Below are 19,481 nucleotides of genomic sequence, written 5' to 3' on the forward strand. Positions count from 1 at the left end.
AAAGAAAAGGAATCGATGAACTCCAGAGACTTGCAAAGCTCAACATTACTGTGAAACCATGAAAGGCAAAGACAGAAAGGTAATGACTATGGTCACCCTTTCCAGGTGATATAAGATCATTAGCAGCCAATACAGAGTGCAAAAAATAAGGCTTCATTCCCTTTTCTGATATGGTACCAGATAAGGAGAACATCATAGAGAATCGTGTAACCTGATTTCTGCAAAGCATTTAACAATATACTTCTTGATGTTTCTAGAAGACAGAGACTGCTGTCTTCACTGTATGTCTAGCACCTTCTTGCCATGGCAGGTGCTAAATAAAAATTTGTTGAGTGTGCAAACGAGATCTTTGCAGATAAGATGAAGGGCTGTAGACGGATGACAGAATGGTGGTTAAGGGAACCACTTGGAAGTGGCACCGATTAACGTGGGGGATGGAGTGCGGGTTCTGTTTTCTTGATGTTATTCAAGAACTTGAATGAAGATGTGGAAAACATGCTTCAAAATCTCCAGGTGACCGAAAACTGGGAAACACAAAGACACACTGGATGACATGATCATAAGTGGCTAGACAGATGGGTCAAAATGAGGGTGAAACAGAACCAGGAAAATTAGAAAGTTCTATATTTCGATGAAAGAAAATCAACTGCACAGCAGATGACAGGAGAGAGCTAGTTTAACCACAACCTATGTAAAAATACTACCTGGGTACCTTAGGGGAACGCATGCAAGATGGGACATCGCTGCTGTAGAGCTGAAGCGATCTCAGGCTTTTAAGATTCAAGCACAGAGTCCTAATCAATGGAATAATGTTGCACTGCTCTACTGTGTATGGAGTGTTGTGTTCTACTCTGGGCCCTGTGTTTTAGATGAAGCATCGACAAAACACCAGAATTCTCAGAGGAGAGCAAAAGAATAGTAGAGAGTCTGAGCCCTGTCACAGAAGAAAAGCTCCAAGCAACCAAGATTACTTGGCTTATGTAAGAGAAACCTGAGGAGAGACACAGGAAGTGATCTTTAAATGTCTGACAGACCTTCATGAGGCAGAGGAGAAATAACCGACTTCCCTGTTGTTCCAAGGGCAGGTCCAACATGTGGATGTTAAAAGAAGGGGACTTTGCCTCAATACTAAGACATTTCTAACAATTAGATTTGTTCCCTTCAAAAACATAAAAGGATCCTTCTGGAAAAATGCAGGAGCAAAGGCTGGCTCATCACATAAGGGACAGAGTACAAAGAACCCCTATGCTGGATATGGAGCTAAGGTCAGATAGTACCCGAGACGCTTCCATCACAAAGATAAAATCATTTTGAGAAAAGTGGTAACAGAGCATCAACATAAGAGTAATTTCATCTAAAGATTAAAGATTTATTTAACATGAGATCCTGAGAAGGAACACTGAGACCACCACAATGAAACATGCATGTAAACAACACCCAACGATGTGTATATGTGGTAATGAGGAGTGAGAAATACGGAGAAGTTCTAGACAGCTCTCATGATTTTATGAGCCAAATGCCCAGCTGAGGAGGACAGGCCTCCTCCAGTAGCTAGAGGAAGAGTTGTTGTGAACAGGCACTGGACTAGGGTTGGGGAGAATGGGTCAATCTGAGAGATGTGCTTGGGAATGAAGCAAGTGAAGCTAGAGAGAAAGTGGTTACTGAAAAGGATGTATCACAATCCTATGAAACCAGGATATTGGCAGAGGTAAAGAAAGAGAATTAACAGTAACATCATATATTTAAACTTCTGAGGTTTTCAAAGAAGTGAGACATGACAGGAAAAACTGGCCTTTGAAATCAAAACATACTGGACTTGAAATCGCACCTTGGCCACCTAGAAGCAAAGTCATTTTGGATAAATCCTTAACCTCTGTGAGCCTGAAATATTCTCATTTGTAAAACTGGGATTATACTCCTGACTCAAGATTGTTATGAGATTTAAACGAGACTGTACTCTTGACACTCTTCATTTGTTCACCTGGCAGTACCTACTTGCCAAGCACTGTGAATACACTGCTCTTTTCACCGCACATCTGTCCCCCGTGGCCTTAACTCCCAAAGCATCCTCGTGATTTTCAAATCTACATATAGTTCCAACCCAGAGCTCCTTCCTGACTCCCAGACTCACCCCTTCAACTTCCCACCGGGGAGTTCTGGGGCTCTTCTGCAGACCTCTTAAATGCAAGTCAATTCATTTCCTCTGGGAAATCTAGAACCCCCCATCTTTTTTTATTAGAACAAATTTTTAAATGTTGTTATTTATTTTTGAGAGACAGAGAGACAGCATGAGCAGGGGAGGGGCAGAGAGAGAGGGAGACACAGAATCCTAAGCAGGCTCCAGGCTCTGAACTGTCAGCACAGAGCCCAATGCGGGGCTTGAACCCACAAACCATGAGATCATGAGCTGAGCTGAAGTCACTTAACTGTCTGAGCCACCCAGGTGCCCCTAGTACCCCCCCTTCTTCACCCCTGCTTTAGAGAAAGATACCTCTTCCTCCCAGTCACCAAAGCCAGAAATCTTAAGTACTATTACTGATTCCTTCTGAAGCCCACATGCACTCACCATCAAATGCTGTTCATTCTATTCTTATTTTAAATCCATCCCCTCCGCTGAATCTCTACCACCTCCCCATTTCAGAATCTGATACTTTCTCCCCGCATTACTGAAATAGCCTCAAAAAGTTCCTATCTTTCTCCCTTCCAATCTGTTCTCCATACTGTTGCCAGATGATCTTTTAAAATGTAAATTAGATTATATATGTAACAAATTATTCAATAGCTTGCAAATAACTTCAAGATAAAATCCAAACTACATATTCTTGATGGTCTGGCCCCTGCCAACTTCTCCAGTTCCATTCCTGCTCATATTCTACATTCCAGTCATACTGCATTCATTACTTGCCATTTCCTAGAGTTCCACCAAACTCTCACCTCCAGGCCTTTGCATATGTTGTTCCATTTTTCTGAAATGCTCTTTTTTATGTTGTTTTTTAAAAACTGTTTATTTATTTTGAGAGAGCGAGCAAGCACAAGGGGGAAAGGGCAGAGAGGAGAGGGAAAGAGGAGGGGGGGGAAGGGGGAAGGGGGAGAGGGAGGGAGGGAGGGAGGGAGGGAGGGAGGGAGGGAGGGAGGGAGAGAGAGAATCCCAAGCAAGCTCCGTGCTGCCAGCGCAAAGCCTGATGTGGGGCTTGATCCCACAAAACACAAGATCATGACCTAAGCCGAAATCAAGAGTCAGAGGCTTAAATCAACTAAGCCACCCACGCACCCCTGTAATGCTCTTAGGCACCCCTGTAATGCTCTTAATTCTCCTTAACTCATCCACGTTTTTTAGACTTAGCTTAAATGTTGCCTCTTTTCAAAAGCCTATCTTGATCTTGTTCCCCAAAGCCTAGGTCACATGTTCCTCTTACGTAAGTGTCCAGGCTGACCTATTTCCCTCTATATAATAGCATTAAATTATTTTATATTTCTGAAATATTTGTCAGAATCCTCTACCAGACTGAGAACTCCTTTGGGGAAGAGGGCCCACTTTAGTGATTCTACAATGCCTGACATCTAGTAGCTAATCAATTAACAACAAAAATATCTAATCTTTTTGAAACTTATGTGCCAAGTCTGTACTTAACTTACTTACAATTATTTGATTTTAGCACTCTTTCTCAAAGAGGGTGGTATTATTATTCCCACTTTACAGATGAGAAAACTAAGATTCACAAAGATTAATACATTTGCTTAAAGTAATACAACTAGGAAGAAAAGTTGTACTTAACTAAACACAGCCTTCCCACCCACCCCCCCCCGCCTAAAAATTTCTCCCCCTTTTTATGCCTCTAAACTTAGGTCTTATATGAATCAATGCTCATCAGAACCTCTTCACTTTGTGTTGTTTTTTTTTTAAAGGGTTTTTAAAAAAAATTTTTTTTTAACGTTTATTTATTTTTGAGACAGAGAGAGACAGAGCATGAATGGGGGAGGGTCAGAGAGAGAGAGGGAGACACAGAATCTGAAACAGGCTCCAGGCTCTGAGCGGTCAGCACAGAGCCTGATGCGGGGCTCGAACTCACGGACCGCTAGATCATGCATGACCTGAGCCGAAGTCAGTCACTCAACCGACTGAGCCACCCAGGCGCCCCAGAACCTCTTCACTTTGAACCACTTCTCTTATGGACACGAAAGCACATTATAAATATACCGAACATGGTGATATTAACTCACAAATGTGAAAGGAAGACAATTAGGCAAAAAACTAGAATGCTAAAAGACATATTTTAAGAAGAGATTTATCTAATATTGTCAAATGTAATATTTCCATATTACAGTAAAGGATTTCAGCTAGCGGTAATTTGCATTTTCTCAAGGTTATCGATAATGGAATGAAAATGTATATACAGCAAGCAGCAAGGCAGAAAGGACGCTCGCAGGGAAAGGCCAGCAAGCAAGATGTTAAAAGGCTTCACACAATGCCATTTCTTTGGTAAATTTCTGACCAGTCTTATTGGTCCAAAAACATGAGCAGCACACTCTCAAAGATGAATGGATTCTTGTTGACAAAGTGATACTAACCAAACCCTGTAAGACCAATGTATAAATCAGAAGGTTCACTTATGTACAGTGCTGGTATTCATTCCTAGTGAGCAGAATGCCATAGTCTATCTCAGCTCTTCTCAAACTATCTTGGGTCAAGAAACAGTTGTTTTTGCTTCTTTTAAAATTTCTAATCTGTCATGGACCAACAGTTTAGTAAAAACACTGCTTGAAAATGGTGGCAATGTCAAACTGCCAAAGAATTTCTAAATGCTTACTCTCAATAACTGTACTTACTACAGACACACTTTGAGGAGCACCACTCTGTCCAGAATCCTTTCCCCATGTCAGTTTCACAATATATAAAAGTCAGATTTGTTTCCTGCCATTTAGTAAAAATTAACCCTCAGAGGCAACTTTTTCTTCCTTTTTTGTTTCTCTACAGAATTTGCTAACTCCATTTCCTAACTAGAGATAAGATTGTATCTATATTTCTTTAAAAATTTTTAAAAAAATATTTATTTTTGAGAGAGAGAGTGAGCGCATGCATGCGTGAGGAGGGGAGGAGCAGAGAGAGAGGGAGACACAGAATCTGAAGCAGGCTCCAGGGTCTGAGCTGTCAGCAACACAGCCCAAAGCAGGGCTTGAACTCACAAACCATGAGATCATGACCTGAGCTGAAGTCGGAAGCTTAACTGAGCCATTCAGGCACCCTGGTATTTGTGTTTCTTTGAAGATAACTAAATACACAATCAGAACAACTATTTTATCTTTTTTAAACTAGAAGCCTAAATCTTAAGACTATTATCCAGAGATGGCAGATTACTGTTCATAATCACCACCACTAAGCCCTCTGATCCCACCCCACCCATGGGCAGAGTATACATTCTGACCCCAAGACTTGGAATTGGCCATGAGATCTTCTTTTGACCAATCGGAGGTTAGTGGATATGATGTGACGAAAAGGTTCAGAAGTACTTTTAGGAACTGGGCTTGCCCTCTTGCCTTCTGCCACTTCCACGGTAAGAACATACTGTGGCTAGCTTATGGATCCTAGGAGAATGAGCAGCAGTGGGAACAGAGTCACCCAGCCCTGGTAAATCACAGTGGCAATCAGCCACTGCAAACTTAAATTCGTAATTTTAGCTGACCTGGAAATTTGTGAGAAATATATGTTCATGTCCCATACCACTGAGATTCCCCAGTCGGTTGTTACACAGCAATGGTTGACCAATATACCATATACCTTTTTGGATGAACTTACAAGTCTTTACCAATTTCCTTGTAACAGAAAAAGTCATCTGTAGCCAAGATATATAATGGCTCAAAGGTGCCCATGTATTTATTCTGCTCAGGTAGCAGATTTTCAATGATATAGTTGTAAGGTTAGCAGATGAAATATGAAGTCAACTTCTCATGATTTTTCTTTTTTGGCTTGTGTGAAAACTTCATTTTACAGATCCATTGCCTACTTGTTTAATCATTTCTTCTATTCTCTTTTACCAGGATATTTTCCTTCTAAAACTTGATGTTGGCACAAATGCCTCTTTTCAAAAATTTGAGCTACATACCATGAATGACCAAGGCAGAGATATAAAGAAATAAACAAATCAATCTGACATTGAGTAATACAAATGACTGTTACTGCTGCATGTAAAATAGCACCACTTTCTGTTTTTACTACCAACATTTTCCCTCCCTCTTCATGTTCCTCTGATAACTAAGATAAGCTTCAAAGTTGTCAGATTTCCTGAAGACGCTATCAGGATCTGTCTTTGTTGCCACTCTCATGCTCTTCATTATTCCTAAGTACACTCTCATACTTGTTTCACCAGCACCGGTGGGAAACCTTTTCATTGGCTCATGTCCACGAGCAGCTTCTAGATTCAGAGTTTCATAGTGGGCTTGAGGGGGGAAAAGGAAGAAAACAGGCAAGGAGAAAGGAATGAAGGGAATGGAATGGTGGAGGGAGCCTACAGCTTGCCATGCTCCTGTACAGCTGTACTGTACAGACAGTATATTAAATTTAGAGGAAGTCTGGCCTTACAGCAGGCATGGTGGCTCTTCGGTGGCATCAGTCAGAAACAGAAATAAGACTTCAAGTGCAAATAGGGTTGAGAAAAAAGTTGCTTCAATTCTTTCCAAGTAACCTGCATGGGACTGATTCCAGTTCCCAAGGAAAGGAATCATGAAAAGAGAGGCAAGTGAGGGCAGTCAAAAGAGCATATAGGTTTGAATTCAGGCAGTTTCATCACTAACTCTTGATTCTCTCTCCCTTAGCACCCTGTGCGAATCAAAGTACACCCTCCACGGGTCTCATTTGCTCATTCAGAGGATGAAACAATCCCATCAGAGTTCTGAGGATTATGTTACATAACATCAGTGGGCCAGTATGTCCATTAACACTCCCCCTTTTCTAGGCTAGAAGTCTTAAATCAGCGGTGCCGACTCTACCTCTCTTGACATACAGACCTGGTCAATGTGTCCTACCAATTGTTCCTTCAAGATGCACTTTGATTAGCCTCTTTATTTTCTAAATCCTCAGTACCTCACACACCAAATACTGAAAAGCTTCCTACTGTCTCCTTCCCTCAGTATTCCAACCCATATTGAGCACACGGCTGAAAGGTGTACCACCATCACATCAACCCTGCATCTTCTCCATTTTAAAAAGGCAACTGGAATTCTAGAGCCAAGGCAGAAAATGAGAGTGAGACATACAGGGATTAGAAGAAAGTCGATCTGTGCTGCAGTGGTTTTAACCTGCCACTCCTTGGACTCTGCCATTTGTGAAAGCTGGCTGGATGAATACTCCTCTCCCACTCCTTAGAAGGACCACGCTGAAGATTTTACAGAGTGCCTTAGAGGGTCCTGGCGGGGCTGAAACCCTGGCACCTCCAGTGGCAACCACCCCAAGGCCACTCTTCTACTACTTTACCTCCTCCCTGATCTCACTCTCACTGGGTCACTCTCCTATTCGGGGGATTATTTACCAAATAACACAGGCACGCAAGACTGTGTTTTAGGTTATTTCAGTAGGGGTTGTGGGGGAATGGGAAGAGACACCCACATATGAAAGGAACAGAAGTGGCCCTACAAAACAAGATTCCTGAATGAGACTCTGGAACTAGATCAGTCACTGAACAACTGGTAAGAAGGACCCCCATTCCTAGTGGTAAGTGACACTTATGACAACACTATGGTTCTTCATTAAGTGAGGTGTCAGTTCAGTAGGAGTGGTGACACTTAATGGGAACATTAGGAACTATGAGGACCTGAAATTGGCCGGCTTTCGCTAAGTGGTTTCAAAGACACGAAGAAAGGAAACAATTGGCTCAGGTTAGCCACCCCTCAATCTAGGCATTCTGTCAAAGTCAGAAGACTTCTAGGTCAGTGTTTTAAAAAACCCTTATTTCCTGCAGCTGCAGAACAGATGCCAAAACTCAGGCTCCAGATTTAATTTTAAAGATATCAGACTCACAAAGACTTGAATGCAAAATCTTAACAAATCTGAGATAAAATCTGGGTCCTAAAGAAACAGTTGGTGACAGAAATCTGGAATGGGTATATTTGGGTGAATGAGTGAGGAATCTCAAACCCCAAGATTTGTCTGTACTTTCTGGGTGGGAGAAACAGCTCTCCTAACTCCTTGTAGAGGACAGCAGCCTCCAACTGTCAGGAGACCCTTCAGGTGCCTTGTCCTCTTCAAGGTCTGCCTATGCCTCCTCTCACTAGCTCCAAACCAATAATCAGGATCTGATCACTCATGATCACAGTCTGAGTGAGAAAACAGTTTCTGTTCTGGGAGGAGTGTATTCTTTCTCCCAAGAATTACAAGACCTGGCAATATGGACCGGCAATGTTTAGAGGATCGCTCATGGGAGATCTTGAGAATGCTGGACCAGGATGCTAGGTCTGGGGAAATACAACAGGTGCAGGAAGGTGTCTGTCTGAAATTCAAGGCATTCACCAGGACATCCTTTGTTGTTTCTCTGCACAGTGACAACAGAGACTGGGAAACTGTAGCAACCATGGATAAAGCAACCCAGAGACCTCTGGGATGAAAGTCTGGGTCAAAACACCTGGCAAGTCACCCAGACCTGCTGAAATATTAGCAAAGGATAATGAAAATCTAGGTTGGGTGATAGAAAAGGGAGACTGTGCTAATTTGTACTGTTTCAACTTGCTTAACACTAAACTGTTTCCCACAATCTCCATTCCTATATGGTTCCAAGCGAAGTTGGTCAAAAGAGAAATGTGTGAGATCTGGAAGGCAAAAGCAGCAGTCCTCCCTCTCTAAAAGTCACCATAACTGGGTGTGGTGACAGGCAAACACAGAGGTGCCCGTGGGTTCTAGCTTTTCCTCGCTCTCCTCTGCTCCAAGCCCAGTTCTCCCTCCCAGCTGCAGCCCAGGTGACTACACCAGCCCCAGGTCACCACCAGATGCTTGACGGAAGAGCCCCAGACAAAACAGCCACTCTGCACATGCTCCCCTCCCTTGTGCAGCCTCAGGGCAGTGGCTTAGAGTGCTGGGCCTCTCAGGTTGACAGGCTGTTAGCTCCTCCGCATTCTACTTCCCTCCTGTTCCCATCTTCCCTTCCCTTCCCTTCCCCGGGGTTCCCCTGTGGCTGTGTGAGGCTCAATTCCTAGAATTCCCTTATCCCCTAAGAGCTGCTCAGCTTCCCTAACTGAACTCTGAGTGATACAGTTTTGAGGAGAATATCAATTATAGCCTCCAGCCAGTTGCAGCAGCTGGGACTGTGGCTAATTGCGCCATCCATCATTCCTGAATTGAGTCTTCTGTAGAGGTGTGGCTGATTATCACCTTGAAGACTCTGTGATGAATTGGATCTAAATTACTGTTTTTCTCCTCGTTAAGTTAAATCACATCAAATTATTGATATGAAACCATTTTGACATGTGAAAATAACATAAGATTAAATAATGTATTAGTTTTCTATTACTGTGTAACAAATTACCACAAACTTAGCAGGTTAAAACAACAAATCATCTCGCATCTTCTGTGGGTCAGGAATCTGGGCACAGGTCACCTGGGCGCTTAGGGTTTTGGAAGGCTACAATCAGGTGTCAGCTGGGCTTGCATTCTCATCTGAGGAACTGGGGAAGTTCTGGGGAAGAACTGGCTTCCAAGCCCATTCAGGTTGTTGACAGAAATCATTTCCTTGTGGCCATATGACTAAAAAAGGCCCAGCTTCCTGAAGTTCTTGCCATGAGGTCTGCTCAACAGGCCATCTTACAACATAGTAGCTTACTTCTTCACAGCCAGCAAGGGAAAAAGTCTCCAGTGTAAGTCTACTGTTAACGACAGTCTTCTCAAATGTGATGTAATCATGGGAATGACATCTCATCTTTGCCACACTGTACTGGCTAGAAACAAGATGTATGCTGTGCTCACACTTAAGAGGAGGGGCTGCATGAAGGGTATAAATACCAGAAGATTAAGATCATTAGGGGTCACCTTAGGGTCTACTTGTCACAGTAAGTTTACGACCATTTTAGTAACACAGTTTCTGACATACTGGACAGTCCTCATCATTTTAGTCTGCCCTGAGCACTCCTTTCTTTGATCTACTGCAGTTGTCTTTTCTCAGAACATGTCTAACGTTCCACTTCCCTGAGGAAGGGTAGGAAAAACTGCAATCAATATTTTAGGTAAAGTTGCATTATAATTTGGCAAAAAAAAAAAAAAAAAAAAAAAAAAAAAAAGGCTAACTGACAAGGGAGCCAAGAACACTCAAGGGGGAAAGGTTTGTTTCTTCAAAAAATGCTACTGGAAAAACCGAACATCCACATGCAAAAGAATGAAATTGGACCCTATCTTACACCACTCACAAAAACTAACTCAAATGGATTAAGGGCTTCAATGTAAGACCTGAAACAATGAAGCTCATAGAAGAAAGCATACGAATAAAGCTTTTTGACATGGGTCTTCATAATGATTTTTTAGAAATAAGACCTAAAACACAAACAACAAAAAATAAACAAGTGGGACTACATAAAGTAAAAAGTTTCTGCACAGCAAAGGAAACAATCAACAAAATCAAAAGGCAACTTACAGAATGAGAGAAAATATTTACAAACCATATATGATAGGGGGTTAATATCCAAAATGTATAAGGAACTCCTATACCTCAACAGCAAACAATCTGATTAAAAAATTGGGCAGAGGACTTGAATAGACATTTTTCCAAAGACATACGAATGGCCAAAAAGTACATGAAAAGGTGCCCAACATCACTCATCATCAGGGAAATGCACATCAAAACCATAGGATATCACCTCACACCTGTCAGAATGGCTATTATCAAAAAGGAGATAACAAGTGCTGGTAAGGATGTGGAGACTCTGGTGCTTTGTTGGTGGAAATATAAGTTGGCATAGCCACTACCAAGAACAGGATGAAGGTTCCTTAAAAATAAAAACAGAACTACCATATGAGTCAGCAATCCACTTCTAGGTACGTATCTGAGGATGATGAAATCACTATCGTGAAGATATATCTGCATTCCCATGTTCACTATAGCATTATTCACAGCAGTCAAGGTATGGAAACAAATGGATAAAGAACATGTATGTGTGTGTGTGTGTGTGTGTGTGTGTGTGTGTGTGCGCGCGCGCGCGTGAGTACATATAGGAATATTATTCAGCTATAAAAAAGGAAGTCCCGCCATATACCAACAACATGGATAAACCCTGAGAGCATCATGCTAAGTGAAATAAGTCAGATAGAGAGAGACAAATACTGTATGACCTCACTTATATGTGGAATCTAAAAACATCAAACTCACAAAAATAGAGAAGAGAATGGTGGTTTCCAAAGGCTGAGGAGTGGAGGAAACAAGGAGATGTTGATCAAAGGGTAGAAACTTTTAGTTACAAGATGAATAAGGTCCAGAGATCTAATGTGCAGCATGGTGACTACAGTTAATATTGTATTGTATACTTGAAAGTTGTTTTGAGAGTACAGCTTTGTGTTGTGACCATAACAACAAAATGTTAACTATGTGAGGTAAAGGATGCATAAACCAATATTACTGTGGCAAACATTTCACAACACATACATGTATCAAATCATTACATGTGTACCTTAAACTTAACACAATGCTATGTATCAATTATATCTCAAAGCTAGGGAGAAAAAAGAAAAAGAAATTTAAATTAAAATCTATTTTCACTACAAAAAAAAGACGAAAAGCAAGTTGAGTTTTTCTGGGTTTTATTTCTCATACCCTTTTGGCTAATGTTCAGAATTTGATTGTTCCTGTTGGGTAGATATTAAAAACACCCTTGGGGCTCCTGGGTTGCTCTGTTGGTTGAGAGTCCAACTCTTGATTTCAGCTCAGGTCATGATCTCAAGCCCTGTATCAGGCTCTGTACTGAGCTTGGGGCCTGCTTGGGATTCTCTCTCTCCCTCTCTCCCTGCCCCTCCCCTGCTCTTTCTCTTTAAAAAAAAAAAAAAAAAATTACCCTCTATACATAATATAGAAGCAAACTCTTAAAGTGTACCATATATAAAGTGTAGATATATTCTACATGGAAGAATATCTTTCAAGTTTCTGCCCCTTTTAATAGTCTCACAAGTTCCTTGCAATACCTAAATGTCAGAGGGCATTAGTAATACTGTAGATCTATTCCAAATATCTTTTTGTGTTTCCTTTCAATATATTTTAAAACATATGTACTGAGACTATCTCTGGATTGTCTACCTCAGCAGATAGATGCATAAGAAACTGGTAACACTGGTAACAAGAAGGGGAACTCAGCGGTGGGGGACAAAAAGTTGGGGGAACAGGAGACTCTTTGCTGAGTACTCTTCATACATTTTGACTTTTGTCCTATTTGAATATGTTATATCTATTCAAAAAAATCAAAGCAAAAACAAACAAAAACCATCAGGCTATGGAAGTTGCCAGGAGTTCCTTCCCTCAGTGCCAACATAAAATCAATCACTGACCACAAAATCCAAGCAAATATTGGAAAGGAAATGAGAAGGTTCTCTGCTTTGAGAACATTACTCCCCTCTGATGAGAAAGAGGCAATCACTGAGATTCATGGTGCTTGTGTGTGAAGATGTACCTTGAGTGCTTGTATTCTTTATTCAGATAGCTTTTCCCAAGTTGAGAGAAAAGAAAGAATAGACAGAGGAAGATAGGAAACAAGTAACCTGGTAAAGAAGGGGGGAGGCTAAAGCACACAGACAATTATAAAAGATTAAAGATTTCTCTAAGACATGAAAGGAAAAAGACAAGACTAAGAACCCTTAAGATACTCACTTGGATACATACGTATATCTTTATATTGCTTTAATGTTTTCTTTATAACTTAATGTTTAATATGCTATTTTTAATAGGCTTAAGGGTTTTGGGGGTAGGTGAAAACAGCATGAGGAAAGGGAAAAGCATTCACAGGGATGTCAGTTCTGTAAGTACAGACACCCTGCATAATATGTAAGCCTCCACTATATTACAATGCAGGGAGATCTAATTCTGGAACCTACAGGTTGCCCGATCTTGAAATTGAACACATATCCTAATGTACAGGCATCTTACTAGAAGAGAGAAGCAAGATACACCATTCAAGTCAGACTGACCAGACAGCCAATCCCAATTCCCTTTAACTGTGTGATACAAGAAGTTCTGCCTGTTTCCTCATCTGAAAAATGTTCCCTAATTCTCAAAATCTACCTCATTGGATTATTTTCAGGATTAAATAAGATGCAACTCTTACTATAATTAAGTTTCCTTATACATTATTATCCTGGTGCATTCTAATTCAGAAGCAAGCATGGGATCTGTGGGGAGAGGGTAAGGATAGGAGAGCAGAGTCTGGAGGGGGCAGAGCAAGTTAAAGGTCATAAAGGGAACAGAAATGCTGACAACCCAAATGTACCATGCACTTTCCACTCACATGTCATTTGTTAAAATGTTAAACAAAAACAATTCTAATAGTCTCAGTAAGTGAAAAACTCAGAGGTTCACATCCTTTCAACTAAAAACAAAAAATACCCATTTATGTCTATACGTTACTATCCTTAAACCATTTCCCACTGTGCCAAAACAGTAAGTTAGTATCTTCAATTCTGTTTTAATAATAAAAAAAAATCCAAAGCTTTTGGGGTACAGCCATATTATGATTTTCAGAAAACTCTGTGATATTTACTGATTAGTTATCTCTTAACACAATTGTGCACTCCCTTCAAAACTATGTACCTCACAGATGACTTCTTCTCATGGAGACCATGTTCCCTCTTCCCCAGTGATGGGAAAGAGTAGCTCTGCAGTTGGAAAGACCAGGATTCAAATTTTGGCCATAACATTTCCTAGCTATAAACCCAGTTTACAACATTTTCAAGTGTCAGTTTACCTGTAAATGGAGATAATACCTACCACAGAAGATAATGTAAGTTAAGAGCTTAGCACAGTGTCTGGCAAAAAACAGGTGCTCAAAAATTCTACTAAACAAATGAATACACATCGTAGGAAACTTTAAAACAGAATTACCAATTTTTGATGTGTAATTTATAGACTATATCTGTTTATGTATTACTCCCCTGCCCCCCTACACACACACTATTTCTGGGACATTTCTTATGGTGTCTGCATGCTGCTTATGATCTCAGCCAAAGAGATCTTTCGGAAAACGCATATGTAATCAGGTCATATTACTTGCTATGTTCAGGATAAAGCCAAATGTCTCGGCATGGTAGACCAGGTTCTTTATTATAGAGCCCTACTTGTCTCTGTAGCCTCATTTCTCACCACACCACTCTTGTCTCTGCACCCCCTATCCCAACCCAAAGTGCCTTGCTCTCATTTATCTCTGGGCCTTTCCACCTGCTTTCCTTCTGCCTAACCTTTATCTCCAACCTTTATTTATTTAACTCCCATTCATTCTCCAGACCTCCCTTCCCTAACTTCCTATACTGAGGTCTGGGGCTCTTCTTCCTGTGTGTTCCCCTCTCATACAGTGCTTTGCTCTACTTGAGCACTTACACAGTTTGGGTACTTATTACAAGACTCACTACTTCAATCTTGGGGTCTGGCATACAGTAAGTCTGCTAAATAAATAAAGTATAGGAGTCATAGTGCTAATTCTATACCAAGGTCTGTTTGAATTGACAGGTTATTTTCTTCCTTCTCCTCCATAATGTACCATTTTCATCTATATCTGCTGCAGACTCAGGCCGCTGCTATTCTCTCAGGATTACAGACATATTACAATGATCAGATTTACAACATTGTATGCATCCACTTCTATTTAACTTAGTATCTCTAAAAATCTGACATCAAAATGTAGTTTAGAAGTAGGGCTCACGACACTGAAGACTTTAGATACTTTATATTTTTATTTACTGCTTACACTTATAAACAAAAACTATCAATCTAGAAGTTAAGATGATGCATTAGAATAACAAAAACTAATCTCAGTTTAGCTTAGAAAAATTTCTGAACCTCTCATAATTAGATACAGCTCAGACATCAACAGGTTTAGAGAACCAATGTGATACCTATGGATCTTCTAGAAGTATTTTAGTGAATCAGTGTCAAAATTCAGTATTGTTCTTTAATGTAAGCTTCCATCAGGAAGAAACACACTGACAGTGGAAACGGTATTAAAACCAACCCATTCTGGAAAAGGCCTAACTCTACTATGATTGAAGATGAATATGGTTAGAAACAAAGATGTACAGGTGTGCAAACTGTGTTTTGGGGGTTTTGGCACAACTTTCCGATGTGTGGATATTTCACTTTCAAATGCCATGACATGTAAAGCACATATCAGAAGTTTTACAGACGTTATCAATGCTACGTATGAGGTATACGAAAATGTTATAGCGAAGATAACCAAAACAGAGCTCAAAGTCTTTTTTTTTTCCCAATATATGAAGTTTATTGTCAAATTGGTTTCCATACAACACCCAGTGCTCATCCCAAAAGGTGCCCTCCTCAATACCCATCACCCACCCTCCCCTCCCTCCCACCCCCATCAACCCTCAGTTTGTTCTCAGTTTTTAAGAGTCTCTTATGTTGAACTCAAAGTCTTTCTATAAATCAAAGTCATTCCCTTCGTGGAGACATAGTGCGGCCACCCCATGTTAACTTGTAATAGAAACTGGTATTTCGTTTCATCTAAATATATGAAAAAATAGTTGAAGGCAAGAACTTTCTGGTCAGTTATACATACTCCAAAGTAAGATTCAGTCGTTACAAGATATTTATAAAAAGGCGCTATTTGTTAGCAGTATTTTTCACTGGGAAGTGAGACTGAACGGTTCTTAAACACTTTTTGTATTATTTGTATTATCTGAATATCCAAACGTCAGTACATCATATATTTTTTTTAAATTTTTTTGAGAGAAAGCACATGCACGTGTGTGCATGGCTGAGGGAGAGAGTGAATCTTTTTTTTTTTTTTTAATTATTTATTTGAGAGAAAGGGAGAGAATCCCAAGCAGGCTCTGTAAGTGCAGAGTCCTACGCAGGGCTCAATCCCACAAACTGAGATCATGACCTGAGCCGAAATCAAGAGTTGGACACTCAACTGCCTGAGCCATCCAGGTGCCCCAATTCTTATATTTTTAGAAACAAAAAAAATACATTAACATAAAGTGACTCTACATGTATTGACACCGTTTTTCCAAAGCTTAAGTGTGAAAAAGGCAAGACAATAATATGTATAGTGTGCTACTATTTATTTACACTACAGAACAAGATATGCACGTGAAATAGAAACACACATTCATGTATCTATAAAGCAGATTTGATCAGCAGAAGTGGCCTTGGGGAAGAAACAACACAATTGTTCCTGCATCTCTACAATGGGAACAGCGATGGTAGCTACCATACAGGTTACCATAAAGATTAAGTGAAGTATTCCACACAGTAATAGCTAAATAATGCCATTACTAATCCATCTTAATTCTTGGAATAGTTTCTTCCCACCATTTCTAAAACGCCTGTGTCTGGTCAAAGTCCTTCTACTCTAGATATTTTAGGAGGTAAGTATAATATTTGTTTTTAAGGCAGAAACTTCAACCCTGTACCTCAATACTGAATTTGAAAAGCCAGGATATTTGTACAATGCTGAGGTTCTTCCTTCTATCATTTTCTTTCCTCAATCACTAATGTCTTCCCCCAAATAACCTGCATCTTGGGTTGCATTACATTTTTGTATTCCTTGGCAACAGAAGAGGAGTGGCCAAAATTTGACTACTGCAGAATCAGAAAAATAAAAATAAGTTGGGGCTTTCAGAAAAGGCCACTTTACACCAAGCAGTTTACCACCATGGGAAAGCTCTGTGGACCATTTTTTTATGGCCTTGTTTTGCCATCTAATGTTGAATGTTCCCTACAATTGTAATCCTATGTATCCGTGTTGAAAAAAAGTCTGAATCTGGTAAATTTTTTTTTAGACTTTGGAAACTTGGAACCACGCTGTCGAATGATGCATAAGGAAAACAACTCAGCTCTATCTTTAGAAATTATCTACCAAAGAGTTAATGTAAGTCAGTTTTAAAAACATTTGTTAAGACCCTCCCAACTGTCAGGCATAGTGCTTGATGCCCACACTTCAATGGAGAGAAAGAGACAAGCTCGAGTTGAGAAACCGGGAAGAATTTATATGGTTAGCATGTGACAGACCCAGGACTGGAGCACAGATCTAACCCCAGACTTCATATTTAAAAATACCATTTAATTTGGGTACTGTTATTTATCTCTGAACCTGAGCACATGAGAGACCCATTCTCTGAGCTTCACAGGACTGTTGTGAAGACGAAAAGATATAAGTGCCCATTGTGACACTAGGTACATAGTGACATTCAAACACGGCTCCTTTTAATTCTCTTCTCGTTGGTATTGCACCTTGCATAGCAATGTTGTTCAAAAAATGCTAACTTGAAATCAAGTCTCTACTTCAGAATACACTGTACTGGGTGGCATCATTGCAGATGCTTTCCGCTATTCTCGTGGTGTCTAGAGTTCAATATACACTTTAAATAATAAATGCGCAGTTCTTCCTTGTCCCCATGTTGCTCAAAGTTTTGTATTCATATCCATAATGACCTGAGTACAGCATTTCATCTTTTGTCTGATTATATTAATGTCTGTAAAGTTCAAATTAAATCTCTCAGATCTTGACTATAATAAAAAAATTTTGTGTTGGGGAAGAAAAACAAACCAAACCAAAACAAGCAAGTCTTCCGCTGTTTCACCATTTCCTTTGACTGTGGCATCCTTGGGATTTTAGTATGCATAGAAAAGTTTTGTTTATTGCTGAGAAAAGGCTTCTAACTGTCCTCAGATTAAATTTTCTGGCTTCAAAAGATTAATAGCCTTGAATGGCTTCCAAGATTATTAAAACCAAAAATTTTTAATGTTTGTTTATTTTTGAGAGAGGGACCGAGTATGAGTGGGGGAGGGGCAGAGAGAGAGAGAGAGAGAGAGAGAGAGACAGACAGACAGACAGAATTCAAAGCAGGCTCCAGGGTGAGCTGTCAGCACAGAGCCCAACGTAGGGCTTGAACTCCTGAACAGTGAGATCATGGCTTGAGCCGAAGTTGGATGCTTACCTGACTGACTGAGCCACCCAGGAGCCCTCCAAGAATATTTTAAATTCAACTGACATCTTATTTACATAACAGTGGACAACAAAATAAAAAGTTGATAAGACAACTTTATTTGAAATTTAACTTAAAACTGAGTTTAATGGTACAGAATTCTACAGTATTTAGACCAACTCTAAACTTAATTTTAAAAATAATGCTTCAAGGGCACCTGTGGCTCAGTTGGTTAAGCATCTGACTGTTGATTTCAGCTCAGGTCACGATCTCCCAGTTCATGAGTTTGAGCTCCATGTAGGGCTGTGGCAGTGCGGAGCCTGTTTGGGATCCTCTCTCTCCCTCTCTCTCTGCCCTTCCCCTGCTCACTCACTCTCTTCAAAATAAATAAACTTAAAAAAATAAAAATAAATACTGCTTCATATTTATCTCCTAGAGTGTTTTAATTTTATTTGTAACTTCTACAGTCAAACATTTATTACATACCCTCCCCCCCTTTTAAAAAGAAAAAGTTACTCACTTTTCATAGGTATTAAAGATAATTTGGCACACCTGAGTGGCTCAGTGGGTTGCGTATCCGACTTTGGCACAGGTCACGATCTCACGGTTTGTGAGTCTGAGCCCCACACCAGGCTCTGATGACATTGCCAAGCCTGCCTGAGACCCTCTCTTCCTCTTTCTCTGCCCCTTCCCTACATGTGCGCATGCACGCACGCTCTCTCTCAAAATAAATAAACTTAAAAAAAAAAAGATAATTCAAAATATGTAACTCAGAGTCCACTAACAGCAAAAAAGCACTGTGCTAGGTTCTTTGGGTGATTCAAGAGGACTAAGATTTTGCCCCTGTCTTTAGGGGGTATATAATACACTAGTTGATAGAGGAAATGACACATGTACAAAGACAATTCCAAAATAAGTTAGAAGATGTAAAAACCTAAAAGAAACATAAAGAAAGTGTTTTTGGAAGTTTGCAGGAAGTAGAAAATACTTTTAATTTGGAATGCCTGAGAGGAAACAAAGGAAGTAGCATGTGAATTTGGTCTTAAAGAGTAGGGTAGAACGTGGACATTTACTGGTCAAAGGCAAAGGTATTCTAAGACAAAGAAAAGTGTGAGCAGAGGGGCAGAGGTGGAGAGTTTGTAGTCTACATGAAAAATGGTTTAAGTTTTAAAATAAAAAAATGCAATAAATTATGCTTTAGAACTCTACTCATAATTTTAAGTAAAGAATTTAAGTGCTAAGTGTCCTTATGATTACAGATACAGAACTTGAGAGTCACCTGAACTGCATTCCTGAAACTGAGATTAATTCTTCATCTATATTGCATAGTTAACTGAAATCTCCATTTACTATTCTGATCTGTTGATAATGG

General features: G+C 40.1%; 1 protein-coding gene across 7 annotated transcripts in view; it reads right to left on the reverse strand.

Moving 5' to 3' along the window:
• The window catches only part of BTBD7 (BTB domain containing 7), an 88,591-nt gene that overhangs the window by 26,569 nt on the left and 42,541 nt on the right, over nt 1–19,481 (reverse strand). The gene's annotated exons all lie outside the window — the stretch shown is intronic.

Source organism: Felis catus, chromosome B3 (genome assembly GCF_018350175.1).
Source record: "Felis catus isolate Fca126 chromosome B3, F.catus_Fca126_mat1.0, whole genome shotgun sequence".
Classification (NCBI taxonomy): Eukaryota; Metazoa; Chordata; class Mammalia; order Carnivora; family Felidae; genus Felis; species Felis catus.